The sequence below is a fragment of the Eretmochelys imbricata genome, chromosome 8 (genome assembly GCF_965152235.1).
Source record: "Eretmochelys imbricata isolate rEreImb1 chromosome 8, rEreImb1.hap1, whole genome shotgun sequence".
Classification (NCBI taxonomy): domain Eukaryota; kingdom Metazoa; phylum Chordata; order Testudines; family Cheloniidae; genus Eretmochelys; species Eretmochelys imbricata.
Genome location: NC_135579.1, coordinates 10,138,691 through 10,159,432, shown reverse-complemented (window position 1 = coordinate 10,159,432; position 20,742 = coordinate 10,138,691). Strand labels below are relative to the sequence as shown.

General features: G+C 44.5%; 1 protein-coding gene across 1 annotated transcript in view; it reads left to right on the top strand.

Annotated features, from left to right (window-relative positions):
- Nucleotides 1-20,742, top strand: part of SPOCK1 (SPARC (osteonectin), cwcv and kazal like domains proteoglycan 1) — a 458,564-nt gene that overhangs the window by 356,817 nt on the left and 81,005 nt on the right. The window lies entirely within an intron of this gene.

Here is a 20,742-nt window from a genome sequence, read left to right as displayed (position 1 = left end):
TGCTCTCCCACTGGGATTATATGATCATTTGTTTGCATGTTGTGTTATTTGCAGTAGGGTCACCAGGGGTTATGCCCAACAAGAGCAAACCGCATGTAGACCAGAAAGCAGACAATAGCTTCAGGTAGCCCCATGCATTGTCCTTTTAAGTACTGGCGAAGGTGTCAGTTCCTTTTGGAGTTTTACCTCCACTGTGCACTGAGAACAGCAGTTTGGTGGTAACCCTGGGAGGCAGGGCTGCCAGGCAGGAAACTGAAACAAAGAACTTTGGACTGGATAAAAACTTGAACCCCTGAATCACGGGGGGGGAGAGAGACTGCTGAAAGCGGAGTGAAACCTTTTCCATAGGAGTGGGGATATCTGGGATAAGCTAAGACATCTGGATTCAGCTATCGCAGGTGGTAACAGGAAACTGTAGACTTGCACCCAGGCCTGAGAGTGGGAGGATTGCAAGATTCCACCCTAAGAAGGTAAAGGATAGCAATATAAAACCTGGAGGGGGTGCACTTGGAGAGGGGTCTGGGGTACGGCTAGCCCAGAATTGTGACAGCCTCTGCACACCAAACAGATGGAATTTGGGCCATCATATTATATAAAACAGGGATATTATGCCCTTTTAAAATAACTCCAAATCCATTACAGAAATCTACAACAAATGTCCACAACTAAGAAAATGCTCCCAATAGGAGAATATTGCAGGAATGGCATGTGGCCTCAGAATTACAAAAGGGAGGGGAGATATGCATGTGAAGTACTGGAGATGCTCAGGTAGATCCAGATCCAGTGATGGGACTGGTATAAAAACGTAGACTTATAGAATACGCCTGCCCTCATATACAGGTCACCAGATGCAAGTTTGCCAGTACCCATGTAATGGATGGATGGATGTGAAAGAGGGTGGGTGGGTGGATGGAGCACTGCTTCAATCATCAAAACCTAGATCAATGGAATCATATTAGTTGAAGGTAACTGGGTAGAAGCCTATGTTTGAGGAGTTGAAGGTCATACAGCAAGTTCTCCATGCCATATATATACAGTTGTTTAGCTGATGACTGGAGCCTCTGTAAGTATGCGGAGCCACAGATTGTTACCCTTTGATTATATTCATGTTACCAGGTATATCATCTCCATGAGAGAAACTAAATTGCCTCTAATAATTTGAAGATAGTAAAAATGACAAATTGTTGTTCTCGTGTGATCGGTAAATAGCAATTGCATTGGAATGCATCTCAATTACATGGCAGTACATTTTGGGCAGCATTGATTGTTTTCATACCCAGACGTGAAAGCTAGAAGTATTGGTGTGGTTTTCTTTACATTTATACTAAGATAATTTTGCTTTAGAAATAAATTGTAAGTAGGCTTCAACCTTGAATAATGCTATTAGTTGTGAACTGTCAACTCTTAACTGTGAGTGCTTAAAAATAGAGAATTGTTTGACAGGTGCAAAGAAGAATTTAAAGAACATATTCAAAGGAAAAAACTAAATGCAATAGCAAGGCAATTTAAAGTCATTAATAGTTTTTGGGGTGGAAGATAAATGTATTAATAGACGTTAACTCACAAATGCAGGTAACAGACGGTAGATTAGTAAGTTATTATACAGTTCCCATAGACAGAAATCTGTTTCACATTTACAAACAGGGAACATTCATCTTCTAGCTTTGCTATGTATTTAAGTAGTATTATAAAATCAGAATAAACAGAGTAAGTTCATTTTAAAATGACTGGAGCTAGGACATTTCTGCCACTGTTTAACTTGGGATCTGAATCTGCAACAGTACCAAGCAGACTGCTTATCCACTACTGGGTATCTAGCTGGTGAATCTTGCCCATATGCTCAGGTTCAGCTGACAGCCATATCTGGGGTCAGGAAGGAATTTTCCTCCAGGACAGATTGGAAGAGGCCCTGGAGGTTTTTCGCCTTCCTCTGTAGCATGGGGCACGGGTCACTTGCTGGAGAATTCTCTGCTCCTTGAAGTCTTTAAACCATGATTTGAGGACTTCAATAGCTCAAACATAGGTGAGAGGTTTATCACAGGAGTGGGTGGGTGCCTGCATTGTGCATTCTGTGGCCTGCATTGAGCAGGAGGTCAGACTGGATGACCATAATGGTCCCTTCTGACCTTAATATCTATGAATCTATGAAACTAGGATCATGGGGAAAATGGGACTACTCATGGTAGTAAGTACTACCCTGGGTATGTAAAGGTAAATCTTAGCTCCACTGAAGTCAGTGGCAAACTCCCACTGATTTCAACAGGGCCAGCATTTCGCCCTAAGGGTGCATCTTCACTAATAAGAAAGGTGTGATCTTACTTCAAATTACCTAATGCAAGGTAAAATCCTAGTGAGGACAAGGCAGTTTGTGGTTTCAACATGTGTTAGCAGGTCAAGATAAAGACTACCAGGGAGTGGTGGGTTTACCTTGCTGTGGTAACTCATGTTAAAACCATCTTGTCCTCACTAGGATTTTACCTTGTGTTAGCTAACATGACTTAAGAATACATCTTTTTTTCCCTAGTGAAGAAGACCTAAGTGTTTCCAGGATTGGGCCTTTAGAGCTGATCTACATCTAAAACTTAGGTCAGCCCTAGCTAATTTTGCACCCTGAGCACCATAGTTAGGTTGACCTTACCCCCAGTGTTAATGCAACTTGGTTGAAGGAAGGATTCTAGCTACCATCCCTCGGAGGGGTGGATTACCTACATGGACGGGAAAAACCCCTTCCATTGTTGTAGGACGCATCTACACTACAATGCTTCAGTGACGGCAGGAGCACTGTAGCTGTGCCATTGTAGCCGCTGTAATGTAGACAGACCCTTAGGGAAAGGTAATTTCTGTACCACGTTATCAGGCTCTAGTGCATGAACTAAAGCTATTTCTGTGTTGCTTTTTCATGTGTCTATGCAGGAGTGTTCATTCTATGCCTTATAAACTCAGTGTGAAAATAATCTCTAGGTTTTCTAATCTCCTTTGATGCAGTGTATTCTAGCTGTTCCTTTACATGTCTTATTGTCCAGCTGTCCAACTGACACAATTAACTGCCTTTCTGAACATTCCTGTTTCACGTTGCGTGAGCTGATCTCTAGCTATTGCTAAGGGCAATTTATTTGATATCAAAACAGAATTTTGTACGTAAGTGTTTTGTCCAGAAGTCCACAAATTAGCTGATTCTGCTATGCTCAGAGGAGCAGTTTTTCGGTAGTACATGATTATCTCTTTGGTTTGCAGTCCTGCCACTGGAACGTTGGAACAGTTTCACATGGCTGCCAATGGCAGCCCTACTGCTTCTTCAGAAATGACTCAGCTTGGAAAATTTCTTAAGCCTACAGTTTCTTGGCCTTTCCTTATTTCTTGCCACCCGGATAGCATTTAACTGGAGACCCATTGGTTATTATTTACCAACTTAATGTTGAAAACTATCAATCCACTTACAAGTTTGTAAGATAACCAAAATGAGTAGTCCTGAAACAAACCAATGGCAGGATATGTGGAAACGGATCTGACTTTACCTCTGAGAGTCTTTAGGCTGGAATCTGGAATCAGATCGGACTCCCTTATGTCACTCGAGGTGCAAAAGGACTGGAAAATGGTTGCTACTGGACAGCAGGGATTTCCTGTTGGAGGGGACCTCTCTGCTAGCACATCTGTTCTGCAGATGTGCCCTGTACCTGCTGTCTTCTTTTCCACCTCCTCCCCTCATTTGGAATAGTAGGTGTGTTGGGAGTGGACATGGCCTATCATCCACTAGTGTAGAGTCAATAAGATTAGAAATATTCAGAGGTAAGAGAATCAGAAAGCTAGAACTGGCTCACTGATCCTCCACCCACAGAGAGAATTAAGCCTATTGACTTTTAAGACAGCTTACACATTAGTTGTTGAGGGCGAGGAAAGATTGACAAGCACAAGTTCACACCAATTTTGAAAGAAAGATATGTAGCTTTAATTATAGTGGGAGACTACCAGAAAGTATAAAGTTACCACATAAGATAGATGTAGATACTGGGAACTATTGTAAACAGTGTAACAACTCACAACATAAATCAAGTAAATCACCACGGATTTCCACATTCACCTGCAAAAATTTGTAATTTTGACCTTATTATGGGACAGTCTTATTCAGCTAGCATGAGCTTCAAGCATGAATGATGTCTGACTTATCAGGGAAGTGCTGTCATCCCTTTTTAAACCTTTTGTATGTAGCGTTTTCCCTATTTGCAGTATGCAGTGTTTGTGGTGTTCAGTAATCACTCTAAGCCCAAGGTGCTTGAAAAAGATCTTCTTAATTTAGTGACATACAGAGGCACCAGGAAGACAGAAAAAAGGGCGGGGGGGAACAACTAGAATTTTGCTATGAAGGGGGCCCAGGTTAACCTGCCAAGCTGGCCCAGGTTTGCATGGTGTTGCAACCCTGTGCACTAGGTCATGACACCACTCACTCAACTACTATTTTCACTTAAATTTGGCTCATCCGCCCCTCCATCATGCCAGCAGGGAAGGGGGTGCCCCACAGTTACACTACCCAGCTCCAGTCAGGGGCCAAAGGGGTAGGGGGAGGCCTGGGCCTCCTGGGCTTGCGAGTTCTGGTTCTCAAAAGTGGGAGGCATGACCCCACTGTTTCAAAGGGCGCAAATGGCCCTTTGCCCCACCCCCATCTCCGGTAGCACAGCTCCCAGCTACCTCTACAAAACAAAATGGGTTTCTGCAGCATCCCTTGCCCAGACGTCCTATCTAGGAAGCTAATCGACTTAAAGGTACAGCTCCTGATACTATGCTACCACCCTGTTTCCGACTCTTGCGATTTTATTCACAAATGTCTCAACAATTGGTGTTTTACTTAAATCCCACTTGAATCGTGTTATTACGTGAGAATCCAAGCTTACCTTTATTAAAAAAAAAAAAAGAAAAAAGAAATTTTCTAGCTGTTATGCTTCCAGAGCAGAGCTTGAAAATGTTATCCTCCAAGAACTCCAAAACCGAAAGTCAAGTAAACAGACCCAAATGTAATATTTTTTAAAATAAAATCCCATGATTTTTAAGCCACTCTCATGATTTTGGAGGCCTAACATCATTTTTGAACACTTGAGGTGGGGAATATTGAGTATGTGATCTCAGGGCTTGAGTGATAGCTGAAGGGTTCATATGCCACTTTCTGTCCCTTTGCACAGGGGTTAATTTCACCCTTCAGATGAAGTCCTACAGTCTTTTACTGCAGTGAAAGCCCAGTGTTAGTGGGACTTGCATCAGCTGACCCATGTTAGGGAACCCTGGGCTTTAGCATCTACATTGTATTGTAACCCTAGGTAAAGACTCACACCTAGGACTCTGGTGTCCACACCACATTGAACAGACCAGAGTCAAATCATCCGTATCCCAGAGTCCCTAGCACTCCTCCTCCCCATGTGGTTGCTCTTGCCCATTGTGCACTGTGGGAAAACTTTATGACCTGCCCTGCACGTTACCAGGAAACAGTTCACTTTGCAAAAGTTTTGATGGATTCATTCTCCATTGAAAACCAAAGAGGCTCTCTGATAGTGCGCTTGCAGATCGGAGATCAGAAGAGAATGAGTTAACGCTGACCTGAACTGCTGCTGTTTGGCGGGGGCTCGGGTGGGAGGACAGCTTCTGTTTTCAGTAAAATGGATTGCAGATTATTGGGATAGAGAGAACTAAGGAAGTCATCCCATGGAATTGTGGGATACTTCCAGATGACTCCCATGACCCGAGTCAAGCGGGGCTGCGGCTACACTGCAAAGCAATAGGGTTTAGATCCTGCGTCCCGGCTTAACTCAAGCTCAGACTCTCCAGCCTTTCAAGATCCTGGGTCCAAGCTCTGGGTTAATGCGATTGCAGTATAGACTCAAGGGCGGGAGGAGGGGGTAGCCTTGAGCCCAGGCTCAAGCACGGTCTCACATTGCAGTGTAGACATATCCTTAAATTACTCATTAGGGCTGCAGGATTACAGAGTGCACAGCTGCAAAATGCGGAGCTGCTCTTGGTATATGAATGTGCTCAGAACATTGCTGCATGAAGCCCTTTGTTTGGGATCATAAATATGTATTCAGCCAATTTTAATATGAGCCCCTTAGAAACCTGTTCTCTTTTCCTAGTGGGTTAATACTCTCTCGTCTGTTGTGTAAATATGCAGTGAGTGGGGCTTTTTAAAATGTGGACTTGTTTACCCAGCCCCAACACACAATAATGGTCTTTCATGTCAATCTATGTTTAATCACTAATAAAAATGGGATTTCTGACCCAATCAGCTGTAACATCAAAGCTGCAAATAATACACATTTCAGAAAGCCCAGCTTTTCAAAAACACACATTTATACTGTCGATTGCATGTATTAATAGTGATAGGCCTATTTCATCACTATTCCACAGGTGTCATAAACCTACAGCTAAGGGTAGCATAAAATCCCTCCTTTACCTGTAAAGGGTTAAGAAGCTCAGATAACCTGGTTGGCACCTGACCAAAAGACCAATAAAAGGAGAAGATACTTTCAAATCTGTGGGGGAAGGTTTTTGTTTTGGGCTTGGGTGTTCTCTCCAGAGACAAAGAGAGACACCAAGAAAGTAATCTAGCTCCTACTGAATGATACATCTAAACTTACAGACACAGTAAGTAATAGCAAGGAAATGCGTTAGAGTATCTTTTGTTTTAGCTTGTGAATTTTCCCTCTGCTAAGAGGGAGGTTTATCTGTTTTTTGTAACTTTAAAGTTTTGCCTAGAGGGGAATCTTCTATGTTTTAAATCTTATTACCCTGTAAAATTACCTTCCATCCTGATTTTACAGAGGTGTTTCTTTTACTTTTTTTTCTTTATAATAAAGTTCTGTTTTTTAAGAATCTGATTGGTTTTTAGTGTCCTAAAAACCCAAGGGGCTGGTCTGTGCTCACCTGGTTTACCTATTTTGTTGGTAGATTATTCTCAAGCCTCCCCAGGAAAGGAAGTGAGGGACTTGGGGGGATATTTTAGGAAAACAGGAAATCCAAGTGGTCCTTTTCCTGAATCTTTGTCTAACTCACTTGGTGGTGGCAGCAGTACCCATCCAAGGACAAGGAAGGATTTGTGCCTTGGGGAAGTTTTTAACCTAAACTGGTAGAAATAATCTTAGGGGGGTCTTTCATGCGGGTCCCCACATCTGTACCCCAGAGTTCAGAGTGGGGAGGGAACCCTGACAACAGGTTTGACTATAATGGATATTAACAGGAACTATGCATGGTCACCAGGAGAACAGAGCTCGTCATGAGCATTGTGATTTTTCAAAAAATCCTTATGTGATTGCTGAAGGGGAAAATTGGAGTGTGTTTGTGTAGGGGAGCCACTTTTATACGCCAGAGAAAAGGCTTTTTACCAGCCTCCCCTTTTATTATCATTTCCATTTCCATACCATCTAGGAGCCCCAGTCATGGAGCAGGACCCCACTGTGCTGGATGCTGTACAAACACAGAACAAAAAGACAGTCCCTGCCCCAAAAACCTTGCAGTGTAAGAGAAGAGACAACAGGTGAACACAGAGACAGATATGGAAGCACAAGGAAACGATACGATATTGGTGGCATGAGGGCACCTGGTCCACTTCCTGTTCTGTAATAGTTATGTAGATCAGATTAACTTGACTGAAATCTGTGGTGCTCAGAGCAGAGTTCGGCCCACTTTTTCCCATCAGGGCCTGGATTCGACAAGCACTCAAGCACATACTTAACTTTACTACCATGCGTAACCTCAATGGGTTTCAGAGTAGCAGCCGTGTTAGTCTGTATTCACAAAAAGAAAAGGAGTGCTTGTGGCACCTTGGAGACTAACCAATTTATTTGAGCATAAGCTTTTGTGAGCTACAGCTCACTTCATCGGATGCATCGCCACTGTATTTTCCACTGAATGCATTCGATGAAGTGAGCTGTAGCTCACGAAAGCTTATGCTCAAATAAATTGGTTAGTCTCCAAGGTGCCACAAGTACTCCTTTTCTCAATGGGTTTGTGTTTGAAGAATCAGAGCCTAAGTCCTAAAGGTTAGCAAAATCCCCATTAAAAACCTATTGCTTTCAAAGTACGTGTCAGATGGGAGCCGGAGAGGGGGAAACATTTTTAAAAGCAACGGTAATATTCGTTTCCAGTCTTGTGAGTTTTAAAAAAATAACTCAACTGATTTTTGTTGTGCCAATATTTTTTAGGTCTTTTTTTGTTTTAAAGAAAATCTTTGGCTTTTGGGCTGTCTCATATTCCTAACACAGCCTATAGCAACTTCATTTATTCTTCAGCAATCAAGCTGGAGACATCAGATATAGGGGTTTATAATGGAAATGCTGACAGAACGATTGCTATAGAAGTAAGAACAGACACCGCTTTAATGCATGTAAACAAACAACTCTTTCTTAAAGTGGTGTCTGAATTCCAATGGATTCTAATTATCTGCTAAGACAGATAGGGAAGCAGAAAAACACTGATATAAAGAAATTCTAGATGAAAAATATCTACGCTGTAATTTCAAAAAGTTTCGGCTTTTGTCTTTGGGAGGCAGTATGTAAAAGATAGGGAAGAAAATAATGAGCTTTTCTTATTTATATTTGAAGTTTAGAAGAGACACATTGTGAGCGAACAAAAGATGTTCCATAAAACAGTGTGTTAAAATAGTTCTCTGTGGGAATGAAAGAAGCTGCAAGGTGTTAAATAAGAATGCCGGGTATTCTAGGCTTGAGGCCTGTTGTTAGTAAGATTTGAGCATTTCAGCTTTTTTTAATGTCATTTAATGTCCTGTAAAATTTAATCAGGACTTTGCATCAGGACTTTGAAGGAGGGGGCTTTATGGCAACTTTCTCTGTTGATGTGTACTGTCTCTGTCTAATCCACCAAAAACATCCACTTATTCATATCCTCTCATATAGAATGAATATTTCAATTTATGGGCATAAGCATGTGAAGTTTCAAAGTGAATATTTTCCCTTGGACAGTGTTATATTTAGAAAATTGTTTTAAAAGGCCCTCCGGAGAGGCTGGTTGGTATTGATTCATTATATAATACAAAATACCACACATCAGTCACATAATACACACTCCAAGGCATCTAAAATATCCACAGCAGAGTGTACAACTGACCCACCAACTCTCCCTTACTGCTGTACGCCACTGAAACTTGCTTCTGTGATCAGATTCTGGTCTCATTACACCCAGGTAAATCCAGAGTAACACCACTGAATACAATACAGCTAGTCGGATTTACACCAGCATAAATGAGATCTGGGGAACTCCTGATTTCATTAGTGTTACCCAGATATAAATGAAACCAGAATCTGGCCTCCAAAAGTCCAAAGCCAAATTAAAGAGAGACAGAGACATTCTACTTGAGTTACATTCCAAGGAAGTGTCTGGTGGCTTTTCCTGGTAGGAGATGGCAGGTTGGAGACCTGCAAACAACAGCAAGGATAAAACAAGAGAGAATAAATTTTATGCAGCTGTTTTATTTTCCCCTGCAAAATATGAATGTTATGCAAAACACATTGCTGGAGGTTTGCTGACAATAAAAATGGAATCATCATGCAAGTAGGGTAGCAAATTCTCAGGGGAAAGCTTTAGCCAAAATACTCTTTTGCAATAATTTCCCATAACTGAGTGAATAAATTAATTTGTGAATTTTCTGTGAATAAGTTCCTCCATTTTCCTCCCCTCATATAATTTATTGACATCAATATACATTTAGCAACAAAAAACAGAGCTGATTTCCGTTTGCAATAAAACAATTTAGAAACATTTATCTGGTCCTTAGGGATCATTCTAGACAAATGCAGCTCAATTCATGAAGCTAACAAGAAACGCAAGTATCATGCACCATCAGTGAGCTACACCGGAGGAAACTCGCAACAGATAGCAATAGAAAACATAGAAGAACTTCAGGCAAATGCAGGGCCCAATTTTTGCCCCCTTTGCTAGTCTTAGACAGTGCCTTTAAAGCAATAGGACTAGCATCAACATGAGTAAGGAGTGGTAGAATCACTTGAGAAATTTCTGGGTGAGGTTCTCTGGCCTGTGTTATGCAGAGACCAGAGTAAATGACCATAATGGTCCATTCTAGCCTTAAAAATCTATGAATCAGACCCTCAGTAATACCCCCTGCTATGTATTGAGAATTTTGCTTTTCTTTATTTGCTGTATGAGGAGATGGCCAGAGGAAGAAGGGGATTTATTTTTCTCTATGGAACTAATGATTCAGGCTCTGTGGCTTGGGGAGGACTGAGAGATCTTTCCTTCTTGTACTCCTGAAATGCAGACCTGATAGTGGCGTAGACTGCAGCCTTTTTATTCCTCCATCTGAAATCCTGTGTGACCTGCCCTGCTCTGATCTCCACCTGTTTTGACGCAGGTAATGTCATTAAAAATCAGCAGCTCCTATATATGGAATAAGGTTGTGGTCTTTTGATTATCATGTCAAACCAACCGTATAGCTTTCTTTGACAGGGTAACACATCTTGTGGGTAGGGAGGAAGTGATAGATGTGGTATATCTTGACTTTAGTAGGGCTTTTGATACTGTCTCGCATGACCTTCTCATAAACAAACTAGGGAAATACAACCTAGATGGAGCTATTCTAAGGTAGGTGCATAACTGGTTGGAAAACCATTCCCAGAGAGTAATTATCAGTGGTTCACAGTTGAGCAAGCAGGGATCAGTTCTTGGTCTGGTCCTGTTAAATATCTTTATCCGTGATTTAGATAATGGCATAGCGTGTACGCTTATAAAGTTTGCGGATGATAAAGTAGCTGGGAAGGTTTGCAAGTGCTTTGGAGGATAGGATTAAAAATCAAAATGATCTGAACAACTGGAGAAATGGTCTGAAGTAAATAGAATGAAATTCAATAAGGACAAATGAAAAATACTCCATTTCGGAAGGAACGATCAGTTGCACACCTAAAAAATGGGAAATTACTACCTTGGAAGGAGTACTGCGGAAAGAGATCTGGGGATCATAGTGAACCACAAGCTAAATATGAGTCAACAGTGTAACACTGCTGTAAAAAAAAAAAATCATAATACTGGGATGTATTAGCAGGAGCATTGTAAGCAAGATCCGAGAAGTAATTCTTCTGCTCTACTCCGTGCTAATATGGCCTCGACTGGAGTATTGTGTCCAGTTCTAGGCGCCACATTTCAGGAAGGATGTGGACAAATTGGAGGAAGTCCAGAGAAGAGCAACAAAAATGATTAAAGGTCTAGAAAACATGACCTATGAGGCAAGATTGAAAAAATTGGAAAAGAGAAGACTGAGAGGAGACATAACAGTTTTCAGAGTTAACAGGTTGTTACAATAAAAGGTTGTTACAAGGAGGAGGGAGAAAAATTGTTCTCGTTAACCTCTGAGGATAGGACAAGAAGCAATGCTCTTAAATTGGAACAGGGAGGTTTAGGTTGGACATTAGGAAAAACTTCCTGTCAGGGTGGTTAAGCACTGGAATAAATTGCCTAGAGAGGTTGTGGAATCTCCATCATTGGAGATTTTTAAGAGCAGGTTAGACAAACACCTGGCAGGGATGGTCTAGATAATACTTAGTTCTGCCATGGGTGCAGGGGACTGGACTAGGTGACTTCTCGAGGTCCCTTCCAGACCTATGATTCTATGTAACCATTGTTGATTTTTTTATTTTTATTATCGAGTACTATACACCAACCTTGTACATACCTGTCCAAAGAAAAGTCACTGAAGTCATCTCTGAACATGTTAATAAAAAAATATCCCACACACATCTTTATCCTCCCATGAATGACATTGACAGGATCTAGTATTCAGTCCAACTAATTCTATTTTCCAATCCTTTAATGTTGTGTTCAGGACAATTTTTAAAAGAGCTTCTAAAAAATACTAAGTCCTAACGCTCAGGTCAGTAGTTCAATCAACTTCAACTGGACTACAGATGAGGACAGGTTACAGGACTGAGCTCTTTATTATTTGGATAGAGACGAAGCATTACAGTGTACTGTCATTTCAAACAAAGTGTTATAGAACCCCAGTATATTGTCGTTTGGATTTGCTGCTGAGTTATAGAAGCATTGGTTCAAAAGGAATTCACAGAGCTGAATGATCAGACAAGGAGATACGAAGCAATACAGGAAGGGGGGAGGCATTGTGTGTAATGAACCTCAATTTAAAAAAAATCAAGAAAAAAATGGTCTAGATAATACTTATGGTATGTCTACACTACGGAATAAGGTTGAATTTATAGAAGTCGGTTTTTTAGAAATCAGTTTTATATATTCGAATGTGTGTGTCCCCACAGAAAATGCTCTAAGTGCATTAAGTGCATTAACTCGGCGGAGTGCTTCCACAGTACCGAGGCTAGAGTCGACTTCCAGAGCGTTGCACTGTGGATAGCTATCCCACAGTTCCCGCAGTCTCCACTGCCCATTGGAATTCTGGGTTGAGATCCCAAAGCCTGATGGGGCTAAAACATTGTCGCGGGTGGTTCTGGGTACATATCGTCAGGCCCCCGTTCCCTCCTTCCCTCCGTGAAAGCAAGGGCAGCCAATCGTTTCGCACCTTTTTTCCTGAGTTACCTGTGCAGACGCCATACCACGGCAAGCATGGAGCCCGCTCAGGTAACCGTCACCCTATGTCTCCTGGGTGCTGGCAGACACAGTACGGCTTTGCTACACAGTAGCAGCAACCCCTTGCCTTGTGGCAGCAGATGGTACAGTACAACTGGTAGCCGTCATCGTCATGTCCAAGGTGCTCCTGGCCACGTCGGCTGGGAGCGCCTGGACAGACATGGGCGCAGGGACTTAATTTAGAGTGACTTGACCAGGTCATTCTCTTTAGTCCTGCAGTCAGTCCTATTGAACCATCTTATGGTGAGCAGGCAGGTGATACGGATTGCTAGCAGTCGTACTGTACCATCTTCTTCCGGGCAGGCAAGAGATGAGGCTGGCTAGCAGTCGTACTGTACCATCTTCTGCCGAGCAGCCATGAGATGTGGATGGCATGCAGTCCTTCTGCACCGTCTGCTGCCAGCCAAAGATGTAAAAGATAGATGGAGTGGATCAAAACAAGAAATAGACCAGATTTGTTCTGTATTCATTTGCTTCCCCCCCTCCCCCGTCTAGGGGACTCATTCTTCTAGGTCACACTGCAGTCACTCACAGAGAAGGTGCAGCGAGGTAAATCTAGCCATGTATCAATCAGAGGCCAGGCTAACCTTCTTGTTCCAATAAGAATGATAACTTAGGTGCACCATTTCTTATTGGAACCCTCCGTGAAGTCCTGCCTGAAATACTCCTTGATGTAAAGACACCCCCTTTGTTGATTTTAGCTCCCTGAAGCCAACCCTGTAAGCCATGTCCTCAGTCGCCCCTCCCTGCGTCAGAGCAACGACAAACAATCGGGCATCTGAGAGTGCTGTCCAGAGCAGTCACAATGGAGCACTCTGATGGGGCTAAAACATTGTCGCGGGTGGTTCTGGGTACGTATCGTCAGGCCCCCGTTCCCTCCCTCCCTCCGTGAAAGCAAGGGCAGACAATCGTTTCGCGCCTTTTTTCCTGAGTTACCTGTGCAGACGCCATACCACGGCAAGCATGGAGCCCGCTCAGGTAACCCTATGTCTTCTGGGTGCTGGCAGACGCAGTACGGCTTTGCTACACAGTAGCAGCAACCCCTTGCCTTGTGGCAGCAGATGGTGCAGTATGACTGGTAGTCATCCTCGTCGTGTCCGAGGTGCTCCTGGCCTGTAAGCCGTGTCCTCAGTCGCCCCTCCCTCCGTCAGAGCAACAGCAGACAATTGTTCCGCGCCTTTTTTCTGTGCGGACGCCATACCAAGGCAAGCATGGAAGCCGCTCAGCTCACTTTGGCAATTAGGAGCACATTAAACACCACACGCATTATCCAGCAGTATATGCAGCACCGGAACCTGGCAAAGCGATACCGGGCGAGGAGGCGACGTCAGCGCGGTCACGTGAGTGATCAGGACATGGACACAGATTTCTCTGAAAGCATGGGCCCTGCCAATGCATGCATCATGGTGCTAATGGGGCAGGTTCATGCTGTGGAACGCCGATTCTGGGCTCGGGAAACAAGCACAGACTGGTGGGACCGCATAGTGTTGCAGGTCTGGGACGATTCCCAGTGGCTGCGAAATTTTCGCATGCGTAAGGGCACTTTCATGGAACTTTGTGACTTGCTTTCCCCTGCCCTGAGGCGCATGAATACCAAGATGAGAGCAGCCCTCACAGTTGAGAAGCGAGTGGCGATAGCCCTGTGGAAGCTTGCAACGCCAGACAGCTACCGGTCAGTTGGGAATCAATTTGGAGTGGGCAAATCTACTGTGGGGGCTGCTGTGATGCAAGTAGCCCACGCAATCAAAGATCTGCTGATATCAAGGGTAGTGACCTTGGGAAATGTGCAGGTCATAGTGGATGGCTTTGCTGCAATGGGATTCCCTAACTGTGGTGGGGCCATAGACAGAACCCATATCCCTATCTTGGCACCGGAGCACCAAGCCGCCGAGTACATAAACCGCAAGGGGTACTTTTCAGTAGTGCTGCAAGCTCTGGTGGATCACAAGGGACGTTTCACCAACATCAACGTGGGATGGCCGGGAAAGGTACATGACGCTCGCATCTTCAGGAACTCTGGTCTGTTTCAAAAGCTGCAGGAAGGGACTTTATTCCCAGACCTGAAAATAACTGTTGGGAATGTTGAAATGCCTATATGTGTCCTTGGGGACCCAGCCTACCCCTTAATGCCATGGCTCATGAAGCCGTACACAGGCAGCCTGGACAGTAGTCAGGAGCTGTTCAACTACAGGCTGAGCAAGTGCAGAATGGTGGTAGAATGTGCATTTGGACGTTTAAAGGCGCGCTGGTGCAGTTTACTGACTCGCTTAGACCTCAGCGAAACCAATATTCCCACTGTTATTACTGCTTGCTGTGTGCTCCACAATATCTGTGAGAGTAAGGGGGAGACGTTTATGGCAGGGTGGGAGGTTGAGGCAAATCGTCTGGCTGCTGGTTACACGTAGCCAGACACCAGGGCGGTTAGAAGAGCACAGGAGGGCGCGGTACGCATCAGAGAATCTTTGAAAACCAGTTTCATGACTGGACAGGCTACGGTGTGAAAGTTCTGTTTGTTTCTCCTTGATGAAACCCCCCGCCCCTTGGTTCACTCTACTTCCCTGTAAGCTAACCACCCGCCCCTCCTCCCTTCAATCACCGCTTGCAGAGGCAATAAAGTCATTGTTACTTCACATTCATGCATTCTTTATTCATTCATCACACAAATAGGGGGATGACTACCAAGGTAGCCCAGGAGGGGTGGTGGAGGAGGGAAGGAAAATGCCACATAGCACTTTAAGCACAGCACTTTAAAAGTTTACAACTTTAAAATTTATTGAATGACAGCCTTCTTTTTTTTGGGCAATCCTCTGTGGTGGAGTGGCTTGTTGGCCGGAGGCCCCCCCACCGCGTTCTTGGGCGTCCGGGTGTTGAGGCTATGGAACTTGGGGAGGAGGGCGGTTGGTTACAGAGGGGCTGCAGTGGCAGTCTGTGCTCCAGCTGCCTTTGCTGCAGCTCAACCATACACTGGAGCATACTGGTTTGATCCTCCAGCAGCCTCAGCATTGAATCCTGCCTCCTCTCATCACGCTGCCGCCACATTTGAGCTTCAGCCCTGTCTTCAGCCCGCCACTTACTCTCTTCAGCCCGCCACTTACTCTCTTCAGCCCACCACCTCTCCTCCCGGTCATTTTGTGCTTTCCTGCACTCTGACATTATTTGCCTCCACGCATTCGTCTGTGCTCTGTTAGTGTGGGAGGACAGCATGAGCTCGGAGAACATTTCATCGCGAGTGCGTTTTTTTTTCTTTCTAAGCTTCACTAGCCTCTGGGAAGGAGAAGATCCTGTGATCATTGAAACACATGCAGCTGGTGGAGAAAAAAAAAGGGACAGCGGTATTTAAAAAGACACATTTTATAAAACAGTGGCTACACTCTTTCAGGGTAATCCTTGCTGTTAACATTACATACATAGCACATGTGCTTTTGTTACAAGGTCGCATTTTGCCTCCCCCCACCGCGTGGCTACCCCCTCAACCTTCCCCACTCCCTGTGGCTAACAGCGGGGAACATTTCTGTTTAGCCACAGGCAAACAGCCCAGCAGGAATGGACTCCTCTGAGTGTCCCCTGAAGAAAAACACTCTATTTCAACCAGGTGACCATGAATTATATCTCACTCTTCTGAGGATAACACAGAGAGATAAAGAACGGATGTTGTTTGAATGCCAGCAAACATACACTGCAATGCTTTGTTCTACAATGATTCCCGAGTACGTGTTACTGGCCTGGAGTGGTAAAGTGTCCTACCATGAAGGACGCAATAAGGCTGCCCTCCCCAGAAACCTTTGCAAAGGCTTTGGGAGTACATCCAGGAGAGCCGCGAATGCCAGGGCAAAGTAATCCTTTCACATGCTTGCTTTTAAACCATGTATAGTATTTTAAAAGGTACACTCACCAGAGGTCCCTTCTCCGCCTGCTGGGTCCAGGAGGCAGCCTTGGGTGGGTTCGGGGGGTACTGGCTCCAGATCCAGGGTGAGAAACAGTTCCTGGCTGTTGGGAAAACCGGTTTCTCCGCTTGCTTGCTGTGAGCTATCTACAACCTCATCATCATCATCATCTTCTTCGTTCCCAAAACCTGCTTCCGTATTGCCTCCATCTCCATTGAAGGAGTCAAACAACACGGCTGGGGTAGTGGTGGCTGAACCCCCTAAAATGGCATGCAGCTCATCATAGAAGTGGCATGTTTGGGGCTCTGACCCGGAGCGGCCGTTCGCCTCTCTGGTTTTCTGGTAGGCTTGCCTCAGCTTCTTCAGTTTCATGCGGCACTGCTTCGGGTCACTGTTATGGCCTCTGTCCTTCATGCCCTGGGAGATTTTGACAAAGATTTTGGCATTTCAAAAACTGGAACGGAGTTCTGATAGCACGGATTCGTCTCCCCAAACAGCGATCAGATCCCGTACCTCCCGTTCGGTCCATGCTGGAGCTCTTTTGCGATTCTGGGACTCCATCATGGTCACCTGTGCTGATGAGCTCTGCATGGTCACCTGCAGCTTGCCACGCTGGCCAAACAGGAAATGAAATTCAAAAGTTCGCGGTTCTTTTCCTGTCTACCTGGCCAGTGCATCTGAGTTGAGAGTGCTGTCCAGAGCGGTCACAATGGAGCACTCTGGGATAGCTCCCGGAGGCCAATACCATCGAATTGTGTCCACAGTACCCCAAATTCGAGCCAGCAAGGTCGATTTAAGCGCTAATCCACTTGTCAGGGGTGGAGTAATGAAATCGATTTTAAGAGCCCTTTAAGTCGAAATAAAGGGCTTCATTGTGTGGACGGGTGCAGGTTTACATCGATTTAACACTGCTAAATTCGACCTAAAGTCCTAGTGTAGACCAGGGCTTAGTCCTGCCATGAGTGCAGGGAGCTGGGCTAGATGACCTCTCGAGGTCCCTTCCAGTCCTATGATTCTATGATTAAGGCAACAGGACAACCTAGGGAAAATAAACAAGGTCTTTGGAGATTTTTTAGGGAACTGAAAATGATTAGAGAGACTGGCATATTTGTGTCCTGAATGACCCTATTCTGTATTTGGCATCAGTCTAACTTAATATTTAGAATTGAGCCATTCTCAGGCCCCAGTCCCACAAAACATGTGTATAGCTAGTTTCACACTTGAGTAGTGTGAGAATGGGATTGCACATGTGTGAAGTTACTCAAGTGTGTAAGTGTTTGCAGAATTGTGTCCTTCAGTGACCTCATTCTTATCCTTGTACATTCTTATCATAGAATTACTCTGTTTTAATCAGATTCCAGTTTCCTCATTGGGTTTTTGGGTTGGTGTTTTTTGGTGGTGGCAGTTTTTGGTTTTGTTTAGCAGTAGAAAGGAAAGCCATGAAAAACTGGCCTGAACATTTCCAGAAACTAATCTATCTTTCTTTCTTAACAGATTGTGATAATGGGTTTGAAATTGCTCTTACCATCTTAAGGATAAATAAGTAATAGAATTATAATTGCTAATGCTGTGATACATAATTTGCATTTATTATAGCTAATAAAACAGGTAATTAATTGAGCTGTAATGGGTTAAGTCATCAGGAACTTCAGCTGCAGAAAGATTTATTGCTGTATTCTCAGTAACATCCTGAATATGAAGAACAGGCTGTTCAGAGAGGGCCTTCGCTTCCAGGACCGTTTAATCAGGGAGCATTCCCCTTTCCTTCTCAGCTGCTTTTCGTTGTGTATGGTTTGCACAATCAGCATAAATTAAGCAATTGTGTTTATGCCTTTTTCATAAAGGTGAAAAATATGTACTTCCATTCTCCATAGCCATGCATGAAATAAGTACTATAAAGCTCGAGCTAAGCTAAGCCACATGCGTATGCATGTCCATACATTTTCTAAATGAGAAGGGCAGAACATCATACAGAGCATACAACCACCAGGGTGCATTGAAGTTCAAAATGGGCCTGGGAGATAATGTTGACAGAATAGGATGTAGTCGCAGGATAATGGTCTCCAGCTGCTAGATTAAAGCCTGGGCAAAGCTGAGCCCTTGCAACAAAAAATAAGCAGAGGCAAGAAGATATTTACAGTATTTTCAAAGTAGGAGGCATTTATCTTGTAACAACATCCTAGTCCATTTGCTCTGCTTCTATTGTACCAACATAATAAAAGATGCTGTTATTTTGTTCAGTGGGTTTTGCTGCAGAAGCTACGTTTGTCCACTGCATTCTGATTGGGTAACATTACAGACTTTTAATCAATCTACACATTTCAAAACATATTGTGTCACTGCAGCTGGGTCCTAAATACTCTGACCTACTTTTTAAAAAAAAGGAAAAAAATAAGAATCTCCCTAATAAAAATCCATGTTGTTTTATCGTTAATAACATTTTAGTCATGAGTAGGGTGACCAGGTGACTGGTTTTCAGTCCGGTCGACGGTGCTGTGGCGCAAAGGCAGGCTAGTCCCCACTTGTCCTGGCACTGCACTGCACTCCAAAAGTCGCCAGCTGGTCCAGCTCCTAGGTGGGGGAGCCAAGGGGCTTTGCGTGCTGCCCCTGCCCCGAGCACTGACTCCGCACTCCCATTGGCCAGGAACTGGCCAATGGGAGTGGGGGGGTGGGCGGTGCCTACACCGTGAGAGCGGTGCATGGAGCCTCCTGGCCCCACCACATAGGATCCGGACCAGCTGTCTCCTTCCGGGGTATGCACAGCACTGTGCTAGGACAGGCAGGCAGACTACCTTAGCGCCCCCACTGCACCGCTGACTGGGAGCTGCCCCAGGTAAGCCCACACCCCAATTCCCTTCCCCATCTGAGAGCCCCCTCCCACACCGTTAAACCCCTCATCCACAGCCCAGAGCCCATACCCTCTCCTGTACACCAATCCCCAGCTCTGAGCCCCCCCAAACCTGGAGCCCCCTCCTGCACACCAGAGCCCTCACCCCCTCCTGCACCCTGACTCCTTGCCTCAAACCACAGCCCCTTCCCGCACTTCAAATCCCTCAGCCCCACCCCCCAGCCTGGAGCCCCCTCCTGCACCCCAAACTCATCCACGGCCCCACCCCAGAGCCAGCATCCCCAGCCCAGAGCCCACACCCCTGCCCCAGCCCAGTGAAAGTGATTGAGGGTGGAGGAGAGCGAGCCACCAAGAAAGGGGGAATGTAGTGAGCAGGGGGCGAGGCTTCAGGGAAGAGGTGAGGCAGGGGTGGGGCCTCGGGGAATGGGCAGGGCTAGGGTGTTCGGATTTGTGCAACTAGAAAGTTGGCAACCCTAGTTGTGGGTTAGTCCACCTTCCAACAGTTGCACTGCTAAGTACTGATTTGAGGCCTTATCTGGCATCTTGTATGATCAGCCCTTCTTATTGTTGTGTTGTCTTACTGTAACGTTCTGTGTGGGGAAAAGATCTTTGGATCATGGAGGACAATTGAAAATATACTCTTTGTTAAAAGGACATCCGTGGTATAATGCATATAATTCTAACAGTAAAGGTAATGAACAGTTAGTACATTATGGACCTGCACTTTTTTCTTAGCACGTTTATGAAACAATAGTTTTTCATAGTTGCCTCCCTTTGGATCCAAAACTTTCCAAGTCCCATTCCCCTAAAGATCGGAATCTCCTGATTTTCAAGACATGCTTCAAAGCCCATTTGCTAAGGCTGTTGGAGGAGGACTGAGAGTATGGGAAAATTCCCCAATTCACTTACCTTCTTACCGGCTGGCCTGTTTTAATTTTTAATAATTGATTAGCTAGTGATCCTGTTATATTTCTGGATTTGGCTACCTTGCTCAGTGGTAACTCTGCTTTTATGGAGAGTGATTTTTAAACAGTTGTTCAGGCAACTTAGAATCTAGCCCATAGATATATGTTGTATGAATGATTAAAACCTTCCTCATATGAGGAGTCCCGTGGAAGGCTGCACATTGAAGAGCGACTCGTGTTGGTTAGGGGTTGGTCTCTCCCACAGAAAGTGCTGAATGCTCTCAACTCCCTTTGGCCCCACTATTGTTTGGAGTGGAATTTTGCCATTGACTCAGTGCGGACCATTAACTTAATTGGAAGTTGAGAGCAGTCAGCACCTCATAGGACCAGGTCATTGATCTGTACCACTGTATGAGTGATATTAGCTGTAGCAGTCCGTGAGAAACAGGCCGCAGAGACTAGCTTGATTTTAAATTAGAACTACATATTTGAAGTATGGCAGAGT